Raw genomic sequence first — 7,588 nt, 5'->3', positions numbered from 1 at the left:
GTCTTTTTACATAGGGACTTGACAGAGACCATATATACGCAGTAGCTAATTGGGTTCGTGAAAGAGAGTTCTAAAAATAAGGTATGTCTTCTTAAAAAGTCATTATATGGTCTAAAGCAAGCCTCAAAACAATGATACTTAAAGTTTGATTTATTTATTCTTTAATGTGGTTTTTCAAGAAGTAAACTTGACTATTGTATTTATTTTAAGCATTCTATATATAAAGCATCAGTTATCTCTTAATGTATGTTGATGATACATTTTTGGCAAGTTTAGACAAGTTAGATATTGAACAATTCAAACAAAATTTGAAGGGAAAATTTGATATGAAAGAACTCGGTAATGCTAAGAGAATTTTAGGGATAGATATTTTAAGGGATCGAAAAAATGGGACCCTTAGACTTGTTCAAGAATCTTATGCTCTAAAACTACTTAGTAAGTTCAGAATGTTAGATTGTAAACCAACGATAGTGCCAATTGCTAAATGATACCAATATTAGATCTAATTTACTAATAGAATATCTAATATAATAGTTAACAAACGTAATCTTAAACAGCAGCCCAACCAAAACAGTGTTCAACAAAATTAAAGAAGGAGAAAGATAAAAACAGAGGAGTTTTAAGGGAAGAGATGGACACACAAATTTAAAGTGATTTGATCAAAAAGATCTACATCCACTGTGGAAGGCCATCTATTAATCAATGATCGAGAAATCAGCAGCTCAAACAAAGAATCCAAGCAACACTCACTTCAAATCAGTGCTTCTATTCTTCATGTACTCTCATGGAGATTAACAGCCACTAAACACCATTTCTTGAACGATATCTAGCTCCCACAAATTCCAAAAAGATTGAAAAATCAGAACCCTAGGATGAAAGAAAGAATTCATCACCCTACTACAAAATTGTCTCTCTCTTTCAATCTCTCTCACTCTCTCTCTCACACACTCTACCATTTACTCTGCCACTCAACACGCATTTATGTGTAGGTGGCATAACTAACTTCTTGGGTAAAGGCCCACTTGAAAAAAAAAAAAAAACCCGAACCGAATTTGTTTGGATGGGTAAAAAATACCCATATGAGTTGGAGTAAAAAACTTGAGCTGAGTCACCAGAACCTGTCCACCTAGTTGATTAAAAACATGAAGAAAAGTCAAATACAAATTATCTGTAAAAAATATAACAAATCTTCACCTTAATAGTTAATTTCATAAATCATGATCATTCAAATCCCAAAAAAGGATTTTTGGCCTCAACCTCTTAGCAACTTACTCATTGGTAACTTTTAGAGTTTTAAGACAACTTTCAAACTTCTTGATATCAAGAGTTTTTGTTAAAGCATTAGCTGCATTCTCTTTGGTGTTTACCTTTTTTAGCTTTATTTTTCCCTCTGCAATCACATCTCTAATGAAATGAAATCTCACATCTATGTGTTTGGTTCTCTCAGGAAAGATCTGATTTTTTGAGAGAAAAATAGCACTTTGGCTATCACAATAAACTACAACTTGATTTTCCAATTCCTCACCAAGTTCTTCAATCAGTTAATTGCTTCTTTGAAAGCCTCAGTGACTGCCATATATTCTGATTCTGTAGTAGACAAAGATATTACTAACTGCAGCGAAGATTTCCAATTGATTGTGTTACCCAAAAACATGAATACCAGCCCTGATAATGATCTCCTTCTATCTCTGCCAGTAGCATAGTCAGAATCCACAAAACCAATAAGTTTCCCCTGTTTTGACATTTCACTGCTATATAACAGCCTCTGAGAAGATGTTCTTCTAATGTACCTCATTAACCACTTCACTGAAGTCCAATGCTCTTTTTCGGGGTTAGCCATCTATCTACTTACTACACTAAGAACGTGAGCTAAGTCTGGGCGAGTGCACACCATGAGATACATGAGACTACCCATTGCATTTGCATAAAAAACAGATTTCATTTCATTTTCTTCATTTGGTGTTTTAGGGGATTGATTTGCTGACAACTTAAAGTGATTAGCAAGGGGAGTACCAACTGATTTACAGTTCATCATTCTAAATTTTCCAAGCATCCTTAAAGAGTATTGTTCTTGGGAAAGAAATAGAGTTCCTTTTGCTCTATTTCTTTTAATATTAATCCCAAGAATTCTTTTAGCTTCACCTAACTCTTTCATTTCAAATGCCCCCTTAAGGTTTTCTTTAAGTTTCAACCATTCTAATTTATCACTACAAGCAAGTAGCATGTCATCCACATATAAGAGAAGATATATAGAAGGTTTATCTCTAGTATGTTTAAAGTATACACAATGGTCTAACATGCTCCTAGAGAAACTACATGATATCATAAATGAGTCAAATTTTAGATACAATTACTTAGGAGCTTGTTTCAAACCATATAAAGATTTTTTTAACAAACATACTTGATCTTCAGTACCTTCCTTAATAAATCCAAATGGTTGTTGCATGTAAATAACTTATTACAAAGCCCCATATAAGAATGTTGTCTTTACATCTTATTGCTCCAACTCCAAATCATATGAAGCAACTAGAGACCAGAGAATTCTTATTGAGGAGTGCCTTACAACCGGAGAGAATATCTCTCCATAATCCACTCCTTCCTTCTGTGTAAAGCCTTTTTTGCAACCAACCTCACCTTATATCGAATTGGTTGGGAAGGATCAACAACTTGTTTCAATTTGAAGATCAATTTACAACCAACAAGCTTTTGGTTAGGTGGTTTCTTTACCAGTTCCTATGTTTCATTTTTAAGAAGAGAACTCATTTCTTCTTCCATTGCTGCCAACCATTTGTCTGATTCTTTGGAGTTTATAGCTTCTGTGTAGGTTAATGGTTCATCTCCAGCTTGTTATAATTCAGTGACTAAAGCATAATGCAGTAAATCTGCATTAGCATATCTAGTTGGAGGGCGTATTACTCTTCTTTGTCTATCTCAAGCAAGATTGTAGTCTTGTAAAGATTGAGTGATAGTAGGTTCTGCAGCTGGTTCAATATCATTATATGGTTCATCAGGATTATCTAGTTCATTAGGATTCTACATCTGATCAACAACATATGTCTTAATAGTTGGAAGTTCCAACTCCAAGTTTGTCCAGTGACACTTTCTTAATTATCCTCTTATGTTACATTTTCATAAGCCATTTTAGACTCTTCAAAGATTACATCCCGACTTATGATACATTTTTTTCACCTTTTTCAATGCACCACAATTTACAACCTTTGACACCATGAGGATAACGTAAGAATAGACACTTCTTGGCTCTATTGTCCAACTTGCCCTCTTTGCAGTGTGCATAAGCAATGCAGCCAAAAATCTTAATGTTAGGGTTGACTTTTTACTGTAGAAACATGTGTCGGTAGCCATGTTTGACCACGTTTTTGACCCATTTCCCATTATTATTTGCCAAAAAGGATCACATATTCTTAAAGTAGAAAATACATAGATTATTTCTGCATAAAATTCAAACTATGGTACTTTAGGAAAAATATGAGATAAATGCGGTCAAAGTTGGAAGAAAATAACAGAATTCTGTTTTTTTGCAGAATTGCGCCCGGCGCATTTTTGGAGGGCAATTTGACAAAATGCACGTTTTGATTAATGAAGGGCAAGGAGGACATTTCCCACATGTTAAAAATCATGAGTCCAAGTCCAAGAGAGGTGGTTAGGTGAATCTCAACCCTTTTCCACCTAAAATGGAGGGGAGTTTCAACCAACCCATGGTGCTATAAAACGAAGCCATCCATCCCTCAGCAAATCATCCCTTCCAACCTTCATTTCACCTTCTTTTAGATGCTCTCTAGTTGTAGAACACGTTTTTAGGGTTTATGTTCATGTTCTAGTTGTTCATTTCTTTGTTTTTCACGCTTTTACCTTTCGTAGTGCTTTTAATTCGAGTTCTTACTTCCGTTCTTTGTTCATTCTGTTCTTTTAAAGTTCTTTAGCGAGTTTCAACTCCCCTCACGCTCGAGAGAGAAGAGGGTGAAGCTAGAACTCCTTGTACGGCTTATTTATTCATTTAAATTCAATGAAAAATATTTTCTTTATGTTTTCGTGCATTTACTTTCATTTAATTATGTTCTAAATTAGTTATCAACCTTCTTGTGGAATGCCTTAGTCAAATGATTTGATTTTCAACACGCTCGGGATGTTGGCCAGATTGCGCCTAACACTTTTTTGGGTTGGTTTCTAAAAACTTCTCTTTACGTCTTTTTTCCATTTGGCCAGTGGGAACTTGATTTATACACTAAAGCCCAACCTTGGAAAAGGTGAGTTACGTAAAATAATAGGAAACCAATATGGGATGTGACTTAGGAATAAGCGCATAAAATATGGTCCTAGGAATAGGCCTTCTGACCCATAATGCAAATGAGTTGGTAGATATTCTCTAGGATTGTAATCACACGTAGGAATATGATTGTAGGTTACCCTAGCCTCTGCAGCAACCAAAAGCGGTAGTGAAAGAGTAGAACTCAAATCCCAAGAAAAGTCAGGAATTGCGTCTGGTGCATTTTCCCAACATAGTGTGTTTTTCATGTTTTGCATCAAAACTAAGGTAGGAGACAAGGAGGTTGAGTTTCATTAAATTTCTTGATAGTTAAAACCCCAAACAACAACATTTCACCATTATTTTCTTCCTAAATCACAATTGCATATTTGAACCATTTCACTGCATTACTTGATTTTGAAAAGCAACAAGTCCCTGAGGATTCGACCTTGGATTACTTCCGAGTATTACTTGTGACCGTGTGCGCTTGCACGAGTCTCTAATCTTTTTAAAGGTAGAGAAAATCCCAACAAGTTTTTGGCGCCGTTGCCGGGGACTTATTTTTCAAAATCATATTATTTTTTTCAAGTGAATTGTTTCATGTGTGATTGTTGCATACCTCTGTCATTGGACTTAATTGTTATATCTAACCTTTAAGGGAGTTGTGTATGAGCACAAGGTCTGGTTGGTTGACCTTTGATCCAGAGATTGAAAGAACCCTTAAAAGGATAAGGCGTGAGCAGAGGTTGAGAAAAACAACAGAAAAAAACTGAAAACGAAAAGGAAATGAAAAAATAAATAGTAGGTTACTTGTATTGAGCCAACAACCAGCAGGAGTGTTTGAAATGGAGTCCCAATTTATGTATACTCTTCCAATGGGAAGTAACATGCCCATAGCTCCTGTGAATCAATTATGTTGTTTATATTGTGGTGATATTCGTCATTCATTGGAATATTGTCCATCTAATCCTTCATCTTTTTATTATCCAGGTCAACAAGGGAACCAACAAGAATTCAACCATTATTCAAATCCATACAACAAAGATTGGAGGGATCATTCGAATTTCCCGTGGGGAGAGCTTCAACCTGAAAGTATATTCCATCTATATGAGCATGTATTCCCACCAGAATTCCCGTCACAACCTCAACAGGAATACAATCAACCATGGATGCCAGAACAAATGCAATTATTGGAAAGTTTTAGCCTTTAACAAACTATGATAAATTTTATGGCAAGAACTGATGAAGCATTACGTAGGCTGCAGAGCCAAATTGAGCAAGTAGCCAATGAGTTGAGGAATAATCCACCAGAAGCATCGCCTGCCAATATGGAAGAGCAAGGTGAGGCATTCAATGAAAGGAGCGAGCTTGAAGATGACGAACTTGAGCTCCCAATATACAATGATGATCCACCAATCCCCGAAGTGATAAATGAGGTATGGAAGAATAAGGAAGTTGAACCTGAGAAACCGATAGAGGTAATGGAGCAGGAGGTTACAATGGACCTAAACCCATCACCTCTAAATATTGGATCGCTTTTCCCTTTCCCTCGATGCTCTTTAGAGATAACCCAATACATACAGAAGGAAGAGTTGACCAAACCTGTCGAGGATCAAGTAAATGAAGAACTAGGAGAAGATGTGATAGGTTCAGATGAAGGGTTCTACATTAAAGTTTCATCCCAAATTCCAATTTTCAAAAATCAATGCATACAAGTAAGTCACCTACCCCTCGAGCTAGACCTTAAAGCATTTTGTGCTCTGAAGGAGCGAAACTGTGACATGGTAGTAGCAGAAGAGAGATCAAATGAGCTTGAGGAAATGAGTGAAAGTTGAAAGCCTCCAACGTTCTTGAAAGTAAAATCAACAGGAGGGAAGTTTTGTACATTAGTGTCATGTTTGTTTACTTTCCAGTTTTTTTTATTATGTCCTGAACGTTTTAATAATTTCATTTTCTTAGTACAGGATTGGAGTTCCCAAGAAAATAAGCAAGACATAAGGCAAAGAGCAGTGAGCATTATTCCACAAGAAGGAACAATCAAGATTTAAATATGGAATGCCTAGAAAGAAAAAACGCCACTTGGTGGTCGTTATTTTTTTTCTCATTAGCTGAATAGAGGGAGTTTTCTAACCCTTGTTTTGTTGTTGGTATAATGTTGTTTTGTTCATGTGTGCTTAGTCATGATATTTTCTAGGTAGAAATATTTGCATAAGCTGGACAGCATGCTGAGATGTTTTGTGGATAACATATATCATGTTTAGTCTTACAAGTTAGGGTCATATAAGCATTAAAATTCTATGTACCTCAGGCACCTTATCATACTTCATGTCTTGTGTCCTGCTGCTAAAACTACTATCTATTTGTTAAGCATGCCTAATCATAAAAAAAAAAAAAGAAACAGTGAAAACATTCCATTGGTCGTGTTGAGGGCGTTTGTGTAAAATATTTTTTTGTCTTCTTTTTGCCAAATTTTTACATTTTCTTTAAGGCTTAGATTCCAAATCTAATTTTTGTTTTTGCATTTGAATTTTGCAGGATCAAGATCTGACCTACGTCAAAATTGCGCCAGGCGCAATTTAAGAGACAAAATTCGATTTTTGAGTTATGGATTAGGGCTTTCGTGGGCTTTATGTGGGTTATGTTTAAATTGGCTTTGGGTTGTTTTTAAATCAAAAGGAGGCCCAATTTTAAACCCAATTATGTTTTTAATATTTTTTAAAACATAAAACAAAAAGGCTTAGAATTTGAAAACACCCCATTCACGATTTTTCACCAATATTTTCTCACTTTTTTTCAAATCTTCTCTCAAGAAATCTCAAAGAATCTCAAAGTCTCTCTCATCTCTCTCTTTTTCGGCACCTTTAGGTTATTGGAGGGATTTTCGTTGTCGATCGTGAAGCAAGATCAAGAACCATGGAAGGTTCATCTTCCTCCAAGCCACACGACAAAGAGAATGAGAAGAAGAGAGTGTTGTTGCCTCCACCAACCAAACCGGGTATGATTCCTCTTGAACCTCCTAGGATTTCTCATGAAAAGATAGTTTTTGATCCTAGGGAACAAAGAAGAAAATATGAGGAAGCTATAAGAATGAACCCTAGGAGAAATCAATCCATAGGTGGTACAAATTCTGAAAAAAACAATATGGAATCTCATGATGCTAGGGTTAATAAAGAGGGTTCTAGTGAAAAGAAATTAGGAGGAGTTAATAAAGTCTATCTTCGAAAAAATCAATCTTTAGAGGAAAAGGTGCTGCTTTAGATGAAGAAATAACTAGACTTTAAGAGAGAGCGGAGATGTTCAGTAAAAATAACAAAATTAGGGATA

The 7,588-nt window shown here is 35.6% G+C and overlaps 1 pseudogene; it reads right to left on the bottom strand.

Annotated features, from left to right (window-relative positions):
• Window positions 1-1,537: 1,537 nt before the first annotated feature.
• LOC148212184 (secreted RxLR effector protein 161 pseudogene) lies at window positions 1,538-1,840 on the bottom strand (annotated as a pseudogene).
• Between the last annotated feature and the right edge of the window lie 5,748 nt (window positions 1,841-7,588).

This window comes from Momordica charantia, assembly GCF_013281855.1.
Source record: "Momordica charantia cultivar OHB3-1 chromosome 3 unlocalized genomic scaffold, Mcharantia_2.0 BLBB01000003.1, whole genome shotgun sequence".
Taxonomy (NCBI): domain Eukaryota; kingdom Viridiplantae; phylum Streptophyta; class Magnoliopsida; order Cucurbitales; family Cucurbitaceae; genus Momordica; species Momordica charantia.
This window is presented reverse-complemented; position numbering and strand designations above follow the sequence as displayed.